The 24,071-nt window shown below is 43.0% G+C and overlaps 1 protein-coding gene across 3 annotated transcripts in view; it reads left to right on the plus strand.

Annotated features, from left to right (window-relative positions):
- Positions 1 to 12,286: 12,286 nt before the first annotated feature.
- The window catches only part of LOC144600079 (CCR4-NOT transcription complex subunit 6-like), a 47,687-nt gene continuing 35,902 nt past the window's right edge, over positions 12,287 to 24,071 (plus strand). The window contains exons 1-2 of one of the 3 annotated variants that reach the window (XM_078411467.1): positions 12,287 to 12,517; positions 12,918 to 12,997. The gene's annotated coding sequence lies outside the window, so the exon portion shown is untranslated. Of the gene's footprint in view, positions 12,518 to 12,917; positions 12,998 to 13,042; positions 13,142 to 24,071 lie in introns of those variants that run through there. The other 2 variants (XM_078411465.1, XM_078411466.1) reach the window with 2 other exon arrangements.

The raw sequence follows: 24,071 nt of genomic DNA on the forward strand, positions 1-24,071 counted from the left end.
CAGACCTTAATGACTTCATCAATTTCACCACTAATTTCCATCCTGCTCTTAAATATACTTGGACCATCTCCGACATCTCCCTACCGTTTCTGGATCTCACCATCTCCATCACAGGAAATAGTGACTGACATCTACTACAAACCCACTGACTCCCATAGGTATCTTGACTACACTTCTTCCCACCCTGTTTCCTGTAAAAACTCTATCCCCTACTCCCAATTCCTCCATCTACGCCGCATCTGCGCCCAGGATGAGGTGTTCCATACTAGGGCATCGCAGATGTCCTCATTCTTTAGGAAATAGGGGAATCCCCTCTTCCATTATAGATGAGGCTCTCACTAGGGTCTCCTCAATATCCTGCAGCTCCGGTATTGCTCCCCCTCCCCCTATTCGTAACAAGGATAGAGTCCTCCTTGTCCTCACCTTCCACCCTATCAGCCGTCGCATACAACAAATTATCCTCCAACATTTCCACCACCTCCAACGGGATCCCACTACTGGCCACATCTTCCCATCTCCATCCCTTTCTGCTTTCCGCAGAGACCGTTCCCTCCGAAACTCCCTGGTCTACTCATCCCTTCCCACCCAAACCGCCCCCTTCCCAGGTACTTTTCCCTGCAACCGCAGGAGATGCAACAACTGTCCCTTTACCTCCCCCCTCAACTCCATCCAAGGACCCAAACAGTCTTTCCATGTGAGGCAGAGGTTCACCTGCACATCCTCCAACCTCATCTATTGTATCCGCTGTTCCAGATGTCAACTTCTCTACAATAGACAATAGACAATAGGTGCAGGAGTAGGCCATTCAGCCCTTCGAGGCAGCACCGCCATTCAATGCGATCATGGCTGATCACTCTCAATCAGTACCCCGTTCCTGCCTTCTCCCCATATCCCCTCACTCCGCTATCCTTAAGAGCTCTATCCAGCTCTCTTGAAAGCATCCAACGAACTGGCCTCCACTGCCTTCTGAGGCAGAGAATTCCACAACTTCACCACCCTCTGACTGAAAAAGTTCTTCCTCATCTCCGTTCTAAATGGCCTACCCCTTATTCTTAAACTGTGGCCCCTTGTTCTGGACTCCCCCAACATTGGGAACATGTTATCTGCCTCTAATGTGTCCAATCCCCTAATTATCTTACATGTTTCAATAAGATCCCCCCTCATCCTTCTAAATTCCAGTGTATACAAGCCCAATCGCTCCAGCCTTTCAACATACGACAGTCCCGCCATTCCGGGAATTAACCTGCATCGGCGAGACCAAGTGCAGGCTCGGCGATCGTTTCGCTGAACACCTCCAAGCTGTCCGTCTCAACCAACCTGATCTTCCGGTGGCTCAGCACTTCAAGTCCCCCTCCCATTCCCAATCTGACCTTTCTGTCCTGGGCCTCCTCCATTGTCAGAGTGAGGCCCAGCGCAAATTGGAGGAATAGCACCTCATATTTCGCTTGGGCAGTTTACACCCCAGCGGTTTGAACATTGACTTCTCCCACTTCAGGTGGTCCCTGCTTCCCCTTTCTATCCCCTCCCCCTGCCCAGTTCTCCTACTCGTCTTCCTGTCTCCGACTACATCCTATCTTTGTCCCGCCTCCTGCCCTGACATCAGTCTGAAGAAGGGTCTCGACCCGAAACGTCACCCATTCCTTCTCTCTTGAGATGCTGCCTGACCCGCTGAGTTATTCCAGCATTTTGTGTCTACCGCTGATTTCAATTAAACTTCTTCCATTAGCATCAAAGGGCCGGCAGCGAGTAAGGTGGGCCTAAAATTGTCACGCTATTGTGTAACGTTTTGGCTGTAGTTCAGGAACAAACAAACAAACAAACGAGAGTTTTAGTATATAGATATATAGATATAAAATGAATGAATTATGAATAAATATTACAAATAAATATTATGAAAAAAATGCCACAATAAGGAAAAACCAAACCAGGTAAACAGAATCTTTACCTGTTCACCATTACATTGTGGAAGAATAAAATATATAAAAATAAATAGTAAGTTTTTCCATGCTATCAGATGTAGATCTTCATTTTACTTTTTAAAGCAGTTATCCAGTTGAATGTGATAGCAGTTAAAATGGAGAGAAATAATCATCTCCAAATATTTCATAATAATTTTGAAGTGGATTAATCAGTCCTTTGAATGATTAATGATGTCACTAAACAAGGAAATTAGAACCTGAGAGGAAGGTTCTGGAATACATTTCCAAGAGAATAAGACCATGGCCATGAGTTGTTTAGTTTTTTGTTCAATCTGGGTGTCCAAGCTTGTGGTTTTATGACCTGCATATGTGCATAGGGCTTGATTGCTACAGAAATAATTCTTCCTACTAATTTGTAATCATCTCAATTTACTGACATTAACAGATCTTCTCCAGAGATATCAGACTTTGACACAGCTGCACTGCAACTAGAGGAGCAGAAACTCATCCTCCATCACCAAACATCATAGGCCAGATCATACTGGTAGTGGCCAGTGGTTCTGAATGGAACAGCTGGCATCATCCACGCAAACAGTAACAGTTAAGGAATACACAGTAGATTGATGACAATTTATCCGTCTTTACTTTTATTTATAATGAATGATCTTTTGCTATCCACTTTGCTGCTGTAACACTGTAAATTTCCCCGGTGTGGGACAAATAAAGGAATATATTATTATTAAACAGAAAACACCCTTGACCTACTAATGTGCACAGAATCCAATCCCTACTGAAAGATTTGAAATAATATGTGTGGTAGGCAGGATTATGATGGATAAAATATAAAGCATTTGGATGGACAGAGGCTGGTTTTGTAAGTGAGAGATCATGTCTTATGAATTTGATTGAGTTTTGCGAAGAACTAACCAAGAAGACTGAAGATGGACATAAAATGCTAAACGCAGTCAGATGGGACTAGCTTAAATGGGTCATCCTGTCGGCATGGTCAAGTTGGGTGGAAGGACCTGTTTCCTTGCTGTGTGACTCTATGAATCTAAATATGGGGCATTTCTGTATGAGACATGATTCTGAAATGTGGGTGTGAGCCATGCAAAGGAGAATGGTAATAGCATCAGCTAGAAATTCTTGTGTCACAAAGGAAAGACGTGGAAAACTATTCTGGGGCCAAGGAGGGTTGCTGAACATACTGGACACACACATTAGGCAGAGTTGGAAATTAATGGTATTCTTTACAATGGTGGATAAAAGTCTGTGGTACAACAGCACCTATAAGATCACTTAAAAAAAAATTATTATCAAAAAAATACTTTATTCAAGAAATAAATATAGACAATAGACAATAGGTGCAGGAGTAAACATGTTCCTTCCAAAACTCCATCCTACAGTCTCGGAGGCTATACATATGTTCAATACATACATTCATTACAGCAATTACACAAAATTACCCCCCGCCCTTGGCGTGGAATCCCATCCCTTATTTTGAGGGGCGTCTCCACCACACCCTGTCCCCCATGTCCAGCAGTGGAAGGACCCTAGACTGTGGTCCTTCCCCACAGAGCCTTGGCGTGGGCTGCACCAAGCTTCAGCACGTACTCCTGCAGTCTGCAGCGGGCCAGTCGGCAACATTCCCCGACGGACATCTTGCTCTGCTGGGAGGTCAACAAAGCTTGGGCAGACCAAAGAGCGTCTTTCACCGAGATGATGACCTTCCAGCAGCACTCGATGTCAGTCTTCTAATGCGTCCCTGGGAACAGTCCATAAATCACAGAGTCTTCTGTGACGGAACTGTTCAAAATAAATCGTGACAGGGATCCTTGCAAGCCTCTCTAGACTCTCTTTGCAAATCCACACTCTGTGAAGAGGTGGGCACCAATAAGATTATTGTTATAATGAATGGTATTCCTGTGAGGATGTTCTTTGTCTCATTTGTGGGTGATTTGTTGCTGAACACTTGGTCAATGCCACACCTTTGGGGAAGCTGCAGAACTGCTTTACGGGTGTAGTCCAGTGAGGTTCTGCAAATCTTGAGGGAGGTGTCATGAACAAGGACATAACAGAAACTGAAATAACCAACTATTCTAGATGGTCAACATTGATTGGTAAGGGGTGATTTGAGGAACTTGGTACTGGCTGAGCAGAGATCCCTAACACTGACACAATGTTAATGGGTCTGGAGAAACATTTAGTGCAGCACAAGCACTAATTTTACTGATTTGACCAGTGGCGCTCCTACATACAAGGCTACATTCACATTAATTCAGTGACCAAGTTCTTATTTTCAGTTGGGACCAGTTCCTGTAAGTCACAGGTGGAGGTAGAACCGTGAAAGGTACAGATGTGCAAGTTTCTGTTCAATATAGCGAGTCACCACTCTAGCAGTGCTCCGATTAGCAGAAAAAATGTGATTATTTGGCTTTGACATGATTACTAAGAACAGAACCGTTGTGGATGAGCTGCATCCAATGCCTCCTGCCAAAGCCTGTTCATGGAACTGGGAAGATGCCAAAGTCAGGCAGGCAGTGACTAGTGGGGTGCCGCAAATCTCAGTGCTGGGACCCCAGTTATTTACAATCTATATCTATATACTAAAACTCTCGTTTGTTTGTTTGTTTGTTCCTGAACTACATCCATAACGGTACACGACAGCGCAACAATTTTAGGCCCACCTTACGCACCGTTGTCCCTTTGGTGCAAAGAAGTTTCATTGAAATTGGTGTTATATTTTTTTAATTATTCACATTTTAAAGTTTAAATCTATCTCCTAGGGAGGGAGGGAGTGGGGGAGGGAGGATAAAGGGGTAGGGGGAGGATGGAGGGGAGGGGGGTGGAGGGAAGGGGGGAGGAGGATGGGGGGAGGGGGTAAGGGGAGGGGGAGGGGGGGAGGAGAGGATGCTGCACCAATGCAGGAGAGGTTTGTGCCCAACAGGTCCACTTGGTCTAGTATATATAATACTAAATCTCTCATCTTGTTTGTTCCCCTGTTTGTTTGTTCCAGTTTGTTTGTCCCGTATGTTTGTTCCTCGTTGTTCCCCCGTTTGTTTGTCCCGTATGTTTGTTCTCCGTTGATCTCACTGCCAAAACAGTACGCGATAGCACGACAATTTTAGGCCCTCCTTACTCGCCATTGTCCTGGAGTCTGTATTACCCAAGTTTCATTCAAATTGGTCTTATATTTATAAAGTTATTGACATTTTAAAGTTAAAAAATTAACTTTTCAACTTATCCTGGCCGTCTTCAGCGTTCGAAGTCACCATGGGACCCGCCCGAGTGACGGGAGGGGCGGCCAATGAGGGAGGGGGGTACGATGGCTGCCGGGGGCAGGACACTCCAGTGATGGTAGTGGCGGCTAATGAGGGGGGTTGCTGGGCTGTCCAGCTGCCGCTGCTGCTGAATAAACTTTAATAAATGCGCTCCCCCCACCCCCCCCCCGCCGAGAGGACTGGCGCCCATCCCGGCATGCCCTGCACCTGACCTTACTCCCGTGGTGCAGCGCAGGGGCAGAGGATCAAACAAGATGGCCGTTGCCGCCGAGCTGCCTTTTCGACATCAGTCCGCGTGTGCGCAATTGGGGCCCGTCGATCTAATACAGATCTAATCCCCGACTTACGATGCTTCGACCTACAATATTACGACTTTGCGATGGTTCAAACAGCAGCGACCCATAGTGAGCCGCAGCTCACTTCCGGCCACGTGAGGGGAGATGCACTGGTTGAGTGGGTGAGGGGGGCAGGGGGAGGCGGGGATAAGGAGGGATGGAGTGGGTGAGTGGGGGGGGGGGGGGAAGGGTGCTAGACCAATGCAGGAGAGGTTTGGGGGATTGAGGGGGATGGAGTGGTTGAGTGGCTGAGGGGGGGGGAAACATAGAAAATAGGCGCAGGAGTAGGCCATTCGGCCCTTCGAGCCCGCACCGCCATTCAATATGATCATGGCTGATCATCCAGCTCAGTAACCTGTACCTGCCTTGTCTCTATACCCCCTGATCCCTTTAGCCACAAGGGCCACATCTAACTCCCTCTTAAATATAGCCAATGAACTGGCCTCAACTACCTTCTTTGGCAGAGAATTCCACAGACTCACCACTCTCTGTGTGAAGAAATGTTTTCTCATCTCGGTCCAAAAAGACTTCCCCCTTATCCTTAAGCTTTGACCCCTGGTTCTGGACTTCCCCAACATCGGGAACAATCTTCCCGCATCTAGCCTCTCCAACCCCTTAAGAATTTTATATGTTTCTATAAGATCCCCCCTCAGTCTTCTAAATTCCAGCGAGTATAAGCCTAGTCTATCCAGTCTTTCTTCATATGAAAGTTCTGCCATCCCAGGGATCAATCTGGTGAACCTTCTCTGTACTCCCTCTAAGGCTAGAATGTCCTTCCTCAGATTAGGAGACCAAAACTGTACACAATATTCCAGGTGCGGTCTCACCAAGGCCCTGTACAACTGCAGCAGAACCTCCCTGCCCCTATACTCAAATCCTCTTGCTATGAATGCTAACATACCATTCGCTTTCTTCACTGCCTGCTGCACCTGCACGCTTGCTTTCAATGACTGGTGCATCATGACACCCAGGTCACGTTGCATCTCCCCTTTTCCTAATTGGCCACCATTCAGGTAATACTCTGCTTTCCTGTTCTTGCCGCCAAAGTGGATAACCTCACATTTATCCACATTATATTGCATCTGCCATGCATTTGCCCACTCTCCTATCTATCCAAGTCACTCTGCAGCCTCCTAGCATCCTCCTTGCAGCTAACACTGCCACCCAGCTTCGTGTCATCCGCAAACTTAGAGATGTTGCATTCAATTCCCTCGTCCAAATCATTAATATATATTGTAAATAGCTGGGGTCCCAGCACTGAGCCTTGCGGTACCCCACTAGTCACTGCCTACCATTCCGAAAAGGACCCGTTTATTCCTACTCTTTGCTTCCTGTCCGCCAACCAATTCTCTATCCACCTCAACACTGAACCCCCAATACCGTGTGCTTTAAGTTTGTACACCAATCTCCTATGTGGGACCTTGTCGAAGGCCTTCTGAAAGTCCAGATATAACACATCGACTGGTTCTCCCTTATCCACTCTTACTAGTTACATCCTCGAAAAATTCTATAAGATTCGTCAGGCATGATTTGCCTTTCATAAATCCATGCTGACATGGCCGATGATTTCACCACTTTCCAAATGTGATGCTATCACATCTTTAATAACTGACTCTAGCATTTTCCCCACTACCGATGTTAGGCTAACTGGTCTATAATTCCCTGTTTTCTCTCTCCCTCCCTTTTTAAAAAGTGGGGTTACATTAGCTACCCTCCAATCCTCAGGAACTACTCCAGAATCTAAAGAGTTTTGAAAAATTATCACTGATGCATCCACTATTTCTGGGGTTACTTCCTTAAGCACTCTGGGATGCAGCCTATCTGGCCCGGGGGATTTATCGGACTTTAATCCATTTAATTTACCTAACACCACTTCCCGACTAACCTGGATTACCCTCAGTTCCTCCATCTCATTAGACCCCCGGTCCCCTGCTATTTCCGGCAGATTGTTTATGTCTTCCTTAGTGAAGACAGAACCAAAGTAGTTGTTCAATTGGTCTGCCATCTCCTTGTTCCCTATGATCAATTCACTTGTTTCCGACTGCAAGGGACCTACATTTGTCTTAACTAGTCTTTTTCTCTTCACATATCTATAAAAGCTTTTGCAGTCAGTTTTTATGTTCCTTGCCAGTTTTCTCTCATAATCTATTTTCCCTTTCCTAATTAAGCCCTTTGTCCTCCTCTGCTGGACTCTGAATTTCTCCCAGTCCTCTGGTATGATACTTTTTCTGGCTAATTTATATGCTTCATCATTTGTTTTAATACTATCCTTGATTTCCCTTGTTAGCCACGGATGCACTACCTTTCCTGGTTTGTTCTTTTGCCAAACTGGGATGAACAATTGTTGTAGTTCATCCATGCAATCTTTAAATGCCTTCCATTGCATGTCCACCGTCAACCCTTTAAGTATAAATTGCCAGTCTATCTTGGACAATTCACGCCTCATACCCTCAAAGTTACCTTTCTTTAAGTTCAGAACACTTGTTTCTGAATTGACTTCGTCACTCTCCATCCTAATGAAGAACTCCACCATATTATGGTCACTCTTGCCCAAGGGGCCTCGCACAACAAGACTGCTAACTAACCCTTCCTCATTACTCAATACCCAGTCTAGAATGGCCTGCTCTCTCGTTGGTTCCTCGACACGTTAGTTTAGAAAACCATCTCGCAAACATTCCAAGAAATCCTCTTCCTCAGCACCCCTGCCAATTTGGTTCACCCAATCTATTTCCTGTTTGATGCCATCCCCAACCTAATTCTAATTTCTAATTTCCTGTTTGATGCCATCCCCAACCTCACTACTGCTGTTAGGTGGCATGTACACAACTCCCACTAGTGTTTTCTGCCCCTTAGTGTTTCGCAGCTCTACCCATATCGATTCCACATCCTCCGAGCTAATGTCCTTCCTTTCCACTGCGTTAATCTCCTCTCTAACCAGCAACGCTACCCCACCTCCTTTTCCTTTCTGTCTATCCCGCCTGAATATAGAATATCCCTGGATATTGAGCTCCCAGCCTTTCAGCCTTGGTCACCCTGGAGCCATGTCTCCGTAATCCCAACTAAATTATATCATAATCATTAATAACTATCTCCACATTTAATTCATCCACCTTATTACGTATACTCCTTGCATTGAGACACAAAGCCTTCAGGCTTATTTTTATAACACTCTTGCCCCTTATATGATTATGTTGCAAAGTGGTCCTTTTTGATTTTTGCCCTGGATTTGTCTGCCTGCCACTTTTACTTTTCACCTTGTTACCTATTGTTTCTACCCTCATTTTATACCCCTCTGTCTCTCTGCTCTAGTTCCCATCCCCCTGCCACATTAGTTTAAATCCTCCCCGACAGCGCTAGCAAACACTCCCCCAAGGACATTGGTTCCATTCCAGCACAGATGCAGACCGTCCTGCTTGTAACGGTCCCACCTCCCCCAGAACTGGTTCCAATGTCCCAGAAATTCAACAAATTCGACAAAGGAGGGCGGGATAAGGGAGGCTGGAGTGGGGAGTTGGGGAGGAGAGGGTGCTGGATCAATGCAGGAGAGGTTTGGGCCCAACGGGTCCACTCGGTCTAGTAAATATTAACGATTTAGACAAAGGATGACACAAAGCTGGGAGGCAGTGTGAGCTGCGAGGAGGATGTTATGAAGCTGGGTGACGGGTAGGTTGGGTGGGTGGGCAGATGCAGTATAATGTGGATAAATGTGAGGTTATCCCTTCTGGTGGCAAGAACAAGGAGGCAGATTATTATCTGAATGGTGTCAGATTAGGAAAAGGGAAAGTGCAATGAGACCTGGGTGTGCTTGTACTTCAGTCACTGAAAGTAAGCATGCAGGTACAACAGGCAGTGAAGAAAGCTAATGGCATGTTGGCCTTCATTGCGAGAGGATTTGAGTTTAGGAGCAAGGAGGTCCTACTGCAGTTGTACAGGCCCCGGGGGGGCCACACCTGGAGTATTGTGTGCAGTTTTAGTCTCCTAATTTGAGGAAGGACATTATTACTATTGAGGGAGTGCAGCGTAGGTTCACCAGGTTAATTCCTGGGATGGCGGGACTGACATATGATGATGGAATGGGTTGACTGGGCTTGTATTCACTGGAATTCAGAAGGATGAGAGGGGATCTTATAGAAACATATAAAATATTTAAAGGTTTGGACAGGCTGGATGCATGAAAAATGTTCTCGATGTTGGGGGAGTCCAGAACAAGGAGTCACAGTTTAAGAAAAAGGGGTAGGCCATTTAGGACTGAGATGAGGAAAAACTTCTTCACCCAGAGTTGTGAATCTGTTGAATTCTCTGCCACAGAAGGCAGTGGAGGCCAATTCAGTGGATGTTTTCAAATGATTTAGATTTAGCTCTTAGGGCTAATGGAATCAAGGGAGATGGGGGAAAAGGCTCAAAGGGCCGAATGGCCTACTCCTGCACCTATTTTCGATCTTTCTATGAGACATTGGATTAGGATTCCTTATAGAGGTGTGTAAAATCATGATTGGGAGGGAGGGAAGGAGGCACACCACTGGTCACAGCCCCAGTCCACAAAACAACCTACCACGACCACCCTCATGAATGGAATTGATAGAGATGTATAAAATCTTGAGGGAAATTGATAGGGTGAATGAACATGGTCTTTTACCCAGGGTAGGGGAATTAAGAACAAGAGGGCATTGGTTTAAGGTTAGAGGTGGAAGATTTAATAGGAACCTGAGGGGCAACTTATTCACTCTGAGGTTGGTGGGTATATGGAATGAGCTGCCAGAGGAGACAGATACAATAACATTTAAAAGACACCTGGACAGTTACATGGATAGAAAAGGTTTGGAGGGATACTAGACAAAGTTGGGCCCAAACCTCTCCTGCATTGATGCAGCACCCTCTCCTCTCCCCCCTCCCTCCCTCCTCCCCCCTTATCCTCCCTCCCTCCACCCTCTCCCCTCCTTAGGAGATAGATTTAAACTTTAAAATGTGAATAACTTTAAAAATATTACACCGATTTCAATGAAACTTCTTCCATTAGCACCAAAGGGACGACGGTGAGTAAGGTGGGCCTAAAATTGTTGCGCTAACGTGCACCGTTTTGGCTGTAGTTCAGGAACAAACAAATAACAAACAAAAAATTTAGTATATAGATGGATCAAATGCAGGCAAATGGAACTAGCTTAAATGAGGCATCTTGGTCAGATTGGACAAGTTGGGCCGAAGTGCCTAATGCTCTATGAATATTCAAAACTTGGTATAATTTACCCTGCAGTGCAAAAATATCTGACAAACATCATCAATATTTTCTTCCGAAATTAATTACTGAAAAAGTGAACGACTTAATAGCCGAGTGTTGTTCTTTACACACATGTATTGGAAAACCTTGACCTCTCTCCCTCCCCTCCCCTCCTCCTTTGTACCATTCCCATTCTCCCTCCTTCCATCCCCCCTTATTCCCTTCCTTACTCCACTCTCTTCTTCCCACCCCTCCTTCTTTTCCTCCACCTCTCCCTTCCCTCTCCCTGCTTCCACTCCCTACCCTTCCCTTGTTAACCCACCCCCTCACCACCCCCTCCTCCCCTCTCCATCCATCCGCACTCCCCCTCTCTATCTTCTACCTCGTCCCCTCTCCCTCTCATCCCTCCATCCTGTCTCTCCCTCCACACCTCCGTCCTATCCCCACCCACCCCCCCTCCCCTATCAAGCCTTCCCTCCCCTATCACTCCTTCCCTCCACTGACTCTCCTTCCCACCTCCCTCCGTCATCCTTCTGTCACTCCACTCCGTCCTGTCACTCGTCTCCTCCCTTCCAGTCACTCCTCTGTTCCCTCTCCTCCCTCCCGTCACTTCTCCCTCCCTCAGCACTCCCTCAGCACTTCCCCACCTCTCCCGACACTCCTACCCTCCCTCCCCTACTTCCTTCACTCACTACATGCCTCCCTCTCCTCTGTCACTCCTTCCCTCGCTCCCCACTCAACTCCTCCCGACACTCCCTCTCTTCACCTTCTCCTGTCACTCCTTGGCTGCCACTCTCTCACCCACATCACTGTCCTTCCTCCCTCATTACTACCTTCCTCATCACTGTCCTTCCTTCCCTCGTCACTCCTTTCCTCCCTCCCCTTCATGCTCTCTTCCCACCATTCCTCTCCTCCCTCCCATCACTTCTCTCTTCCCTCCCCATCATTCCTCTCCTCCCTCCCCGTCACTTCTCTTCTCCCTTCTCTCATCATTCATTACCACCCTCAGCACTCCTTCCTTCCCCTCCTCTCAACTTCCCATCACTCCTTCCTTCTCTCTCTCCCTCATCATTCCATCCCTCATCACTTGGTCCTTCCATCCCTCATCACTTGGTCCTTCCTTCACTCTCTGTCATTCCTTCCCTCGTCACTCCCTTCCTCCCCTATCACCCACCCTTCCCATCACTCCCTCCCTCATCACTCCCTTCCTTCCCATCACTCCCTCCCTCATTACTCCCTTCCTCCTCCATTACTACTTCCCTCCCTCATCAGGGTCCTTCCTTCCCTCCCTCCCTCCCTCATCAGGGTCCTTCCTTCCCTCCCTCCCTCCCTCATCAGGGTCCTTCCTTCCCTCCCTCCCTCCCTCCCTCCCTCATCAGGGTCCTTCCTTCCCTCCCTCCCTCATCAGGGTCCTTCCTTCCCTCCCTCCCTCATCAGGGTCCTTCCTTCCCTCCCTCCCTCATCAGGGTCCTTCCTTCCCTCCCTCCCTGTCGGTTACTTGCGCCGGGCCACGCGCCGCCAACAGCCGCGCCTCCCGCCACCGCCGCCGCGCGCTCGCTCGCGCTCCCTCCGTTTGTTGTTGTTCTCCGCGCGAGGCCCAATGGTACGGTCCGCGCGCGCGGCCAATCAGCGCGCCTCGAGGTGGGGAAAAGTCTCCGGGAAATAATGGAAAGCGGGCGCCATGATGATTGTTTGCTTTTAGATCGGGCTCGCTGGCTTTATAGGCGAAAGCAAGAAAGCTCTAGAACTTTTGTTATGTGTTCGCAGGTACAAAAATAATGTTTTCTCACTTGCAGCCTATTGGATTAAGGTCTCATTAATTCCCCGCTTTGCTTAATCAGACGGTATTTATTGTAAGACGTGTAAACAAATGAGCTCTGGACCGAGCGGGGTTTATATATTTAAATTCAGAACTTCCAACTCAAGTTTTTTTTTAAAGATAACTTAGCTCTTTTTTTCAAGCTCGTCGTCATCATTCGTTTTGTGAGAGTGTTGTGTTTCTTTAAAAGTCTACGTGGTCTGGGTTGAATGGAAAAACTAAGTCGCTTCTTTTATGTAGTAAACGTGAGGCCTACACGTTGTTGGTACGGGGGAGGGGGGAGCTTTTATTTGAACGACAGAGTGACCTAGCTTTATGGCGGAAGTGTGTGGTTCATCTGATTGACAGGCGGGCTTGCCACTCAAAGGCAGCGGCGGGGATTTTCCGACCAATGGGCGCTGCGTTGGGGCGGGACATCCGCAATGAAGGTAGGTTGATTTCGAACGTAGTTTTTTTGTTGCGTCCCAGTTTAATAATGGTAGTACTAGGGATGCGAGATTTGGAGGCAATCAGCCAGTCAGCAAATTGCAGTATCTTTTTGTGTATTGTATTGTATTTGATATCTTCGGTTGGTAAGTGAATGTAATTAGACTTAGAAATGAAAAGGAAATGAAAATGATTGTATCTGGTTGGAAAAATAATAGTTTCCCTGTGCAATTCCCCAGCCTTTGACTTTGGCACCACGTTTTCATTATATTGCATTTGTTTTAACTTGATCTGATGTTACAGTTAAGTTTTCAAGACTACGTGTCCGCTCCATTGATGCGGGCTTCGAATGAGATAAACAACAGAAAGAAGAACTCGAGCTATATGTGTATTTTGCAGTCATACATTTTAATTGTAACTCACAATAGTCCCAAGGAACACCATACCCCCCAATGTTTATTTACCACGTGTAGTTGCTCAATATTCTTTTGAACCACCCTCACAATGTGAATTACAGTTGGAAGCAATGCTTTAGACATTAAGAATTGTACTGTGCAGGAACCCGATGAGGTGTAAACATAAAGTGACATATTTTTAAGTGATTATATCTGAAGAAGGGTCTCGACCCGAAACGTCACCCATTCCTTCTCTTCAGAGATACTGCCTGTCCCGCTGAGTTACTCCAGCATTTTGTGTCCTCCCTATCTTTTTCAGGGATTTGCTTTATAGATTGGACATTTTAGTGAAATGTTTTCTACTTCTCCATATGTATTTATAAAAGTTGAAGTTGTAGTCAGAAGTGTAGGATTTTTCACCAATCCAAATATGACATTTGAATTGTGCCTTCTCGCAAATAAACGTATTTTATTATCTCCAAGGCCCAAGAAATTTGCTGTGACACTTGTGGTTGGTGGGGAGGGGAATGGGAGCTCTACATCCAAATGTGATTTTTCTGCATGTATTGTTTTATATATTTTAGCACCATTGTTTTATTTTGCAAAGAGGCTATTTTCTTTTATCTCCACTGCATTGCTTTGCAACTTCGTAAATTTCATTTGCAATTTTTTCTGTCTGGATTATTTTACTGGGAAATATTCCTTGTTTATGAAACAGCAAGTTTTGTATGGCTGACAGAGTAAATGTCAATTTTATGCTTCCATGATCTCAATAACTTGTGTTTGGTGGAAAGCAAAAATTTGCAGATGTAAGAAATCTAGATTCACAACCAAATAGGAAATTCTAGAGGGGCAAGACCAGGAGAGAATTTTAAAATCATATTTAGTTTATCCAATAATCTGTAAGTATATGGATGATGGGATTTGGTGTGATTTAGGAAACAAGTAGTAGTGTATTTGACAACGTTCTGGTGAAATGAGCGGCGGTGAATCAAATGAGTTCGATCCACAGTTTAATAGAGTTGATTGGAAAAGTGATAGAGTTGGTTAGAGATCAGTTATGACCGATGTAGATGGTGAGATCTATAATCACAATATATAATTAGTTTATCCAGTGCTTAATTTTTGGAGACATGTTCCAGCAATTTTGGGGTATTGGAAATGGTAGAGCTTAATGCCATTGGTGTACATATGGAAATGGAAATTGTATTTTTTGGATAACTCTCGAGCAGCACACGGATGGGAAATTGGGAGCAAGGATCGGGGGAGTGGAGTTATTGGATGTAACACGTGTGAGAAGAGAACCCATTGGCTGTACCTGGCGACTCTTGTATACTGTGTCAGTGTACTACTACTATACACTTGTACTGTATCTCAGATGCTTATCTATCATGTATCTAAGTGATTATGTATCGTTGTGCTGTACTGAACTATACAAAAATGAATTTCACTGTACCTCTGTACATGTGACAATAAATAATCATTTATTACACAAATAGTACACTGATTTTTATGCATAAATAAGAGTGGAATCAGATGAAAGGTTTTGCCCAATAAGATAATAGCATTGAGGTGATGTAGGATGTCGGTGTGATCAAACAAATCGGAAGTTGCAGACAAATCATGATTGGGAATTTGTAACCTTTTCTACACTTGAAATAGGATTGAATTAGTAATTCCAAACATGATTTCAAAAGCAAAATGATGTGGATGCTGAAACTGAAATAAAAGTAGAAATTGCTATAAGTTTAAGCTTTGTTAGTATTGTGAACATAGGACTAAAAAGGAGTAGAAGTAGATTATTCAGAAATAGACACAAAATGCTGGAGTAACTTATTAACAGGCAGCATCTCTGGAGAGAAGGAATGGGTGACATTTCAGGTTGAAGCCCTTCTTCAGACTATTACTCAGGTTATTCCGCCCCTCTTGGAGGTTATATCTGATCTTTTGCCTCGTACTTTCCTGCATTTAACTTCATTTCTTGATTTCTTTAAAACTAATTGGTAGTCAAATAAATTTGAAGCTGAAATCTGATGAACATGTATAGAAAGGGAACGATGGTTGGTTGCAAGTAGGGAGATATATTTTGGGATTAGGGGTTGTGATGGTAAACATGAAGGAAAGGTGACTCGTAAAAAGAGTTAATGCTGCCTGTTACGGTGTAAACCTGGAAGGGCAGTTGAGTGGTTAACATGTTGGCGTATAAAGGCTACCAGATGAGATTTGAGAGCGTATCAAAGAAAACAGAAAGAACCCGTGCCAATGTTGGGATGATGGGGTGGTAAAGGCCTTTGGATATCATGAGCTCCTTAGACTACTTGATGTTGGGTTTGTTATCATCTGTATCAAGATATCGTGAAAAGCTTTAATTTGCATGCTTTCCAGGCATATACCAAACATGAGTACATCAAGTTCTGCAAAAGAGAAGATAAACAGAATATGGTCTTTTAGTGTTATAGCTGCAGAGAAAGTGCAGATTTTGTTTTTGGAAGTGCAAGGGCTACAACAAGGTAGATTGTAAATCGGGAATTTGTCCTAGCATTTGAGAGGTCCATTCAAGAATCTGATAACACAGGGACGAAACTGATCTTGAATCTGGTGGTATGTGCTTTGAAGCTTTTGTATCTGTCACTGATTGAAGTGGGAAGAAGAGAGAATGACTGGGATGTGAGGGGTCCTTGGTTATATTGGCTGATTTCCTGAGGCATTGCAAGGTTTTGATGGAGTGGAGGGGGAGACTGGTTTATTTGAAGGCCTGGGCTATGTTCACAGCTCTGCAAACTCTTGCAATCTTGGACAGTGCAGTTGCTGGATATATCTGAATATGTTTTCAGTGGCGCAACACTAGAAATTGGTAAGAGACATTGGACTTCTGCTGAATTTCTTTAGCCTTCTGAAGAAGTCAAGACATTGGTGTGCTTTTTTTTGCCATATCACCAAAGGGTTGGACTAAGTCAAATTGTTGGTGATAGTTAAATTTTGAAATTCTTGACAATCTCCCTTTCCCTGTTTGCTTTTGTGCAGTTAGTTATATTTTGAAATCTTGGTTATGCATGAAGCAATTTTATTTTCTCTCGCCTTTTTTTCCTTTCTCATTCCTTTCTTTCATCTCAACTGTATGTTTTCTGGTCTACAACCGGCTTCCTTTGTGTTTCTTGAAGATGCTGCAAATGAGTCTTTATGAGAAAATCTTCTGAAAAGCTGTCTATTTACTTCAACATAGTTTTGACTTGTGAAGTTTCAGCCATTTAATTGACTGAACCTAAAGGCAGGTCTGCCCTTCGATTCTGGAGAATCGGCATTCCAGGTGTGGTTTTCACAAAGCCCTGTACAAATACAGAAAGGCTATCTCACTCAGATCACTTTAAATAAAGCCTAAGGTATCATTTAGCATCCTAATTGTTTGCCATTCTCATGCTAATTAAACGGAACACCATTTTGTTTCTTGCTATTTAAAAATACTTTTTCCTATCCTTTCTAATAAAGTAAATAGTGTCACATTTTCCTACTGCGCTCCAACTGCCACCACTTGTCATGGTTCAGACTGTCTTCCTCTATCTATGACTCTCAATTTTATGCTATTGGGTCACCCTCAACCTCCATGTTCCAGGGAACTATACTCATGCTTTATTAATCTCCTCTCAAATTATACATCATATGAATAGATGATTCTTGTGATCTTTTGGTTGACTTGTATTTCTTTGGGGGTCTCAATAGGTCCCATTCTGCATCTTTGTTTTGAGCCACTGCATAACTCTTGCCGCTGACTAGACTACATTTATCAGATTATTTTGGATAACCCATCCTTGTTGCACAGCTTTTCTTTATCCTACTGTGGCCTGGTTCAATTAAGCAGAATCAATATCTTTTTAACTCTTGAAACTTGCTATGTTTTCTAATTTCTCAAATTTGATAATTTGGATCACTTGCCTTAGATTTTATCTGTCCACCTTAATATTTAATAATTTTTAAACTTGAATGGCATTTCGTTTTGATTGTTGATGTTGCTTCCAAGGAGTTTGGTTACCTCCCCTTGTGCCAAAAACTTCTTCAGACTCAATTTGATAAAGCACAGTTTCTATCCAACATTTGATTAATAATGACAGCTGCAAAGTTTTTTCCAAAATCAAATTTATAATTCTGGCCAGTAAATTATGCATAATTCAAATAATGTGTTGACTTTATAATGTTAGGCCTTGATTCACCATATTCATTACTTTGTCCTGTGTTCTGTATCAGTTATATTATTGAGTTCAGAGGATCTAAGGCAGTTAAGGACATGGTATGTGTGAAGACTTTTATCTTTCTTGCAAACCTTAATATTTTTGGAATGTTATTTGCATATCTTTATACATAGGAAACGCATGCATTTAATTTACTGCCATTTTGTTGTTTATCCTATTTTTACATATCTGTTGTACTGCTGCAAGTAAGAATTTCATTGTTCTGTTTTCTGATGTGAAAATAAAACTCTTGACTCTATTTGATGGCCTTCTAGGCTACAGCACAGCAATTTCAAAATTACCATTCTTGTGCTCAAATCCCTCTGCTTTGTGAGCCTTCTCTGTCGCTGGAACTTCCTCCAGTCTTTTGAACATTGAAGTTTCCCATTACCAGTGCTGTCAAGACCAGATTCTACCTGTTTCTCAACTTCTCTCTTATGCATGTTCCCTATTTCTTTAGCTTTGTTAGTTAGCTGAGCCATCAGCTCCATTGGCTCTGGAATTTCTCAAACTCTTCAACTCATTCCTCTTTTTAAGATTCTCCACTAAACTTATCTTTCTCACTGGATTTGTGGGCATTTGTCCTAATGTTGCTACATTTTGTTGCCTGTAGAACTTCTGAGCCACTAGTCTTTACTCTTGATCTCTGTGATCAGCTTGAATCTCCTGGTATTACCATCCTAATATTTGCTATGTGCCCAAGTTTCTTTCTATCTTTTTTCTTTTCCGAAGCCATCCAGGTGCTCTCATTTTGAATTATCATTCATTACTCCCTTGTAAGAATGTATCGAGGCTGTATGTGAATCTTCTCCTTAAAAGGCCTCAAATTTTCAATTAGTTTTATCTGTCAATTTTTATCTTTAGTTTACCTGTCCAGATCCATTATCCAGTTAGTTTTTTTAACCATAGCTGTTGAAACACTGTGTTGATTTCGGTGTGGCGATGAAAGGATATCCTGGGATCAGTGATTCAACCCGAGACCATTGATGTGCATAAAAATATCAAGAATCTATGATTTTGCTGGAAATGAATCCTAAAACCTGACTAGAATAGCTGAGTGTGAATCATTTCTTTCTCCCCGCGAAAATTATCAATTTAATCTGATGACTCCTGTCAATTCTTTTTCACAGATGAAGAAAAAAACATAATGTTCCTATGATTGACTTCTCACCTGGAAGTATTATTTTATCTGCTGATGACCAATGACAACTTTCTCTTGGCATGGGTGCCAAAATGTCATCATTTTAACTTGACTTTTCTATTAGATTGTTTTCCCAGCAAACTATTTTATGTGAACAAGGCTTTACTTTGTGCATGCATTCTTACAAATGTTTATGAATAATTTGTAAATTGGAGGAGCAGAATTGATGATAATCTGTCTCAAACTGTGGGATTTGTGAAAGCAGTGGAATCAGGGAAAATTAGAGTACATGAAATTGGAGATCTTGTACTGGCATTGTTTGAAGTTTGTTTAATGGATGGAAAAGAATAAGAATGAACACGTTTTCTGATTAGTGGGCGCCACGGGGATCGGTGCTGGGAGTCCATGTGATCAGCTTAAATTATTTGGACAAACAGACCAAGTATGACATATCCAAGTTTTGCTAAAGTACAACGATGAGTGGCAGTGTGGATCAGGAGGAGAATGCACAGAGGCTTCAAGGAATATACAGCTATGTGAATGGACAAGGACATGGCAGACTGAATGTAGTGTGGAATGTGGTAAAGTGAAAGAATTATATTTGTACCTCCCCAAAATACTAACTTTCTACTTTTTTTCTAATTTAGTGTATAATCTTATTTATAATTATATAGATTATACACCAAGTTAGAAAAAAAAAAATAGGTCAGTATTTTGGGGTAGAGGCAACACATGTCTAGGTGGTTATAGATTTGAGAATGTTGATGGTTGAAAAAATAATGGAATCCTTCCTCTAGAGAAGATTAAAGAATACCAAGAAAGGAATAATATTGAATAGTCAATATAGGCAAAACCTTGCTTGACCAATTTTGGACTTTTGAAGAGGGAACAGATAGAGCTGACAGCATGGATGTAGTTTAAATGTGCAGGGAGGAACTGCAGATACTGGTTTAAACCAAAGACAGATACAAAAGGCTGGAGTAACTCAGCAGGTCAGGCAGCATCTCTGGAGAAAAGGAAAGGTGATCCAAGTTTTCATAAAAGATACCATGACAAACTAATTATCAAGCTGGGGAATGTAAAGTAAGGGACAAGCAGCAGAAGGGATTTCTGGTGACTTCAGGGCAGAGGGAATAGTATGGGAAGAAAACATAGTTATTTCTAGTGGAAGAAATTAGTTTTCCATAAAAATCAGTTTTGGGACTATGACGTCACAATTTACATTCAACTATTTAGACTGGAATCAAAAGCAATTTCTTGAGGATAATATTGAATTTATGGGCATAGTGAACACTGAGCTGGTTTGCAGCAAATTACAATACAGCATTAATAAAAGCAGACATGAAAAATAATTGATAAGAGGTTCAACACAATCGTGATATGCAGTTGACTTGGTTATCTAGAAGGAAGGAGCAGGTCGCCTTTGTGGATATAACAGTGCACAAAGACAAAGTATTGCCCTGCACTTTCTTATGGTTATTGCTTGCTTCAATGATAGCTTGTTTTTTTCTTAATATTTATCTATTTAGCTTGCTAAAGTAGATATTTGATTGATGACATGGCATCTTGCTAACAAAGCTCTGTCTTGGTGAAGATGAAGCCTGCCTTGAGAAATCCAATAATGTTGAATCAGATCTTCATCCTCTTCAGTTACATTAGATACTGTGGTATGTCCTTGGATAATATTGAAGACTATAGGAGCAGAAGTCGGCCACCTGGCTCTTCAAGCATGTTCTGCTGTTCAATATGATTATGGCAGATTTGCCTCATGCAGATTCCCTTTCTCTGCTATTTCTCATTACCTTCAATTCCCTGATCTTTCTTTCAAAAATGTATCTACTTTCTCTTTAAATCACCTCTGGAGTGGAGAATTCTAGAAATTCAAAGGTCATTAGAATACTGATCAATTTCTTTAGCTGCTCACAATAGGATAAAAAGCACCACTTATGTTTCGTGCTAATAAATATCCAGCGCCACTGCAATATTTTCTGCATCAATGTTTTTGTATCTCGTGTGATTGCTGCACAATTTCTGCAAGGCATGCCTGACGAATCTTATAGAATTTTTCGAGGATGTAACTAGTAGAGTGGATAAGGGAGAACCAGTCGATGTGTTATATCTGGACTTTCAGAAGGCCTTCGAAAAGGTCCCACGTAGGAGATTGGGGTACAAACTTAAAGCACACGGTATTGGGCGTTCAGTGTTAGGTGGATAGAGAATTGGTTGGCGGACAGGAAGCAAAGAGTAGGAATAAACGGGTCCTTTTCGGAATGGCAGGCAGTGACTAGTGGGGTACCGCAAGGCTCAGTGCTGGGACCCCAGTTATTTACAATATATATTAATGATTTGGACGAGGGAATTGAATGCAATATCTCTAAGTTTGCGGATGACACGAAGCTGGGTGGCAGTGTTAGCTGCGAGGAGGATGCTAGGAGGCTGCAGAGTGACTTGGATAGATTAGGCGAGTGGGCGAATGCATGGCAGATGCAATATAATGTGGATAAATGTGAGGTTATCCAATTTGGTGGCAAGAACAGGAAAGCAGAGTATTACCTGAATGGTGACCGATTAGGAGAAGGGGAGATGCAACGTGACCTGGGTGCCATGGTGCACCAGTCATTGAAAGCAAGCGTGCAGGTGCAGCAGGCAGTGAAGAAAGCGAATGGTATGTTGGCATTCATAGCAAGAGGATTTGAGTTTAGGAGCAGGGAGGTTCTACTGCAGTTGTACAGGGCCTTGGTGAGACCGCACCTGGAGTATTGTGTGCAGTTTTGGTCTCCTAATCTGAGGAAAGACGTTCTTGCCTTAGAGGGAGTACAGAGAAGGTTCACCAGATTGATCCCTGGGATGGCGGGACTTTCATATGAAGAAAGACTGGATAGACTGGGCTTGTACTCGCTGGAATTTAGAAGACTGAGGGGGATCTTATAGAAACATATAAAATTCTTAAGGGGTTTGAGAGGCTAGATGCGGGAAGATTGTTCCCGATGTTGGTTGAGTCCAGAACCAGGGGTCACAGCTTAAGGATAAGGGGGAAGTCTTTTGGGACCGAGATGAGAAAACATTTCTTCGTGGTGAGTCTGTGGAATTCTCTGCCACAGAAGGTAGTTGAGGCCAGTTCATTGGCTATATTTAAGAGGGAGTTAGATGTGGCCCTTTTTGCTAAAGGGATCAGGGGGTATGGATAGAAGGCAGGTACGGGATACTGCGCTGGACGATCAGCCATGATCATATTGAATGGCGGTGCGGGCTCGAAGGGCCGAATGGCCTACTCCTGCACCTATTTTCTATGTTTCTATGCTGAAATGTCTTCCTCATTCAAGTTATTATCTTTGCTTATCTGGTGAGGTTCTGGTCCTGAATCTGGTCAGCAAGAATGATTTCACTGCATTTCAGTATTCTGGCCAGTTCAGAAATGGCTTTCAAAGTGGCCGAGTTCTTCCAAAACATTTGAAATCTATTTCTAAGCATGTTTTTGTAGCAATCTATCCTTTTAATTACTTTCCATATATTGGATTACAGAAGTCACATATGGTGACTAAATATTTAACAAATTTATTATTGTCTCTAAATGTGAGAAGGCATTTGTGAAGACAATTTGTACAGATGCACCATAAAAAGCATCCTATTGGGATGCATCACAGCTTTGTTTGCCAACAGCTCTTGTTTGCAAGAAAATGCAGAGAGTTGTTGCCCAGTCCATCTTGCAACTCAGACCCTCCACCCTTCCCATCTACTCCATCTGTACACCATATTGCCTTAGAAATGTAGCCAACATAATCAAAGAGAATTTGCAAGCCGATTGAAGGCACATACCATCAGATTTTGGAACAACTCTGCTGCCATCTTCAGTATCTGTTAACAGACTACTGAGCAGTCCTCTCAAGCTGGGTATAGTTCCATTCTCCCTACCAGCCTCATTGCAGACTGTACACTATTTTTAATCTACACTTTCTCTGTAAATGTAATAAAACTGTGACACTAAAGTCTGCACTCTGATATTTTTATTTTTGTTTTACCTGTTGTACTTGCGTATGGATTGATTGTACTGAAGATTAGTATGATTTGAATGGATAGCATGCAAAACAGGTTGCTACTGTATCTCAGTACATGTGATGACAATAAACTAATACCAAGATGCCATTCCTTGCAAGCCTTGTAAGTTGTACATAAGGTGCAATTTTGTTAAAATATGTTAAACCTCTATTTTCGATTGGCTGCTCTATTTTCAATTTTTATTTGTGGCACTCTATTGCTACGTTCATAGTTTCTGTTACTTTTATGTTTTGTTTTTACTTTGAAAATGTTACCAAGTTTGGGCTTGAGTGAGCTGCGTCTGTAAGTATAGCACATGAGCTTCAGCCTTCGTTTGCTACTCCTGCAGCTTGGAGCTCGTATGGTATCGGATATCAAAATCTTTGTCAGTAAGCATTTCCAGTAAAGTCCGATGTAGAGAACTTGGCCTGTTTAGCACTGTTAACTTAGAGATATGGTGTACTTTCCCTCTCCAGTAATTGCACCATTCCCACTTTGCACTATCCAGATCCTCCTGTATATGGTCTAATGTATTTATTTTCTCGTGGACACACCATTTAAAGAGTAAATATAGAAATTATTAGCTCCTTGCTTATTTAAATCAAATAAACTGATTCCATATTCCACTAAGAATTGTTTTAGTAGTACCTTCCAGTCCTCTCCAGTTCTTTTCAATGCTCAAAGCCACGCACTGTACAAGTTTTAACAAAAACATGCCTCCATTATATTGCAGTTTCGGCGGGTATTGTCACATTTCACAGAAGGAAATTGGGTAAATATTTGTTTCACTTGCAGAGCAGGTGATTGAGCATAACTAATGTGTTATCTTGAGATGGCACTATTTCCATTTTTAGGCGTTTACAATTATTTCCAGAATTTAAAAAAAAGATATGGTACCAAAATTGTTTAAGCACCAGGTTTATGTGCACTTGCTGTTTGCACATTGTAATCTGACAGATTGTCTAGAGTCAAGCGTTTTCAGTGACAGCACAGGCTTTGAAAACCACTTGTTAACCTGCAAACTGGTCTATCTTGATTTAATTAAGCCATACAAATTTTACGAACTATTTTCATAGAGGATGCAGAATTTCTCCACTTGTGGAGAAGAGCATGACCAGACGCCATGAGTACACAAGTCGTATGAAATCTAGTGGGGAATTCTGCAGACAATTTTGTCCTTGGAGTGGTACCAATATAGAACTTGCAAATGAAAGGAGTGCCTGAAACAATACTACAGATATATTTGGTGTGGGGTGAGGGTGGAACAAACATATGGGAAAGA

This window comes from Rhinoraja longicauda, chromosome 14, assembly GCF_053455715.1.
Source record: "Rhinoraja longicauda isolate Sanriku21f chromosome 14, sRhiLon1.1, whole genome shotgun sequence".
In the NCBI taxonomy this organism is placed as follows: Eukaryota; Metazoa; Chordata; class Chondrichthyes; order Rajiformes; family Arhynchobatidae; genus Rhinoraja; species Rhinoraja longicauda.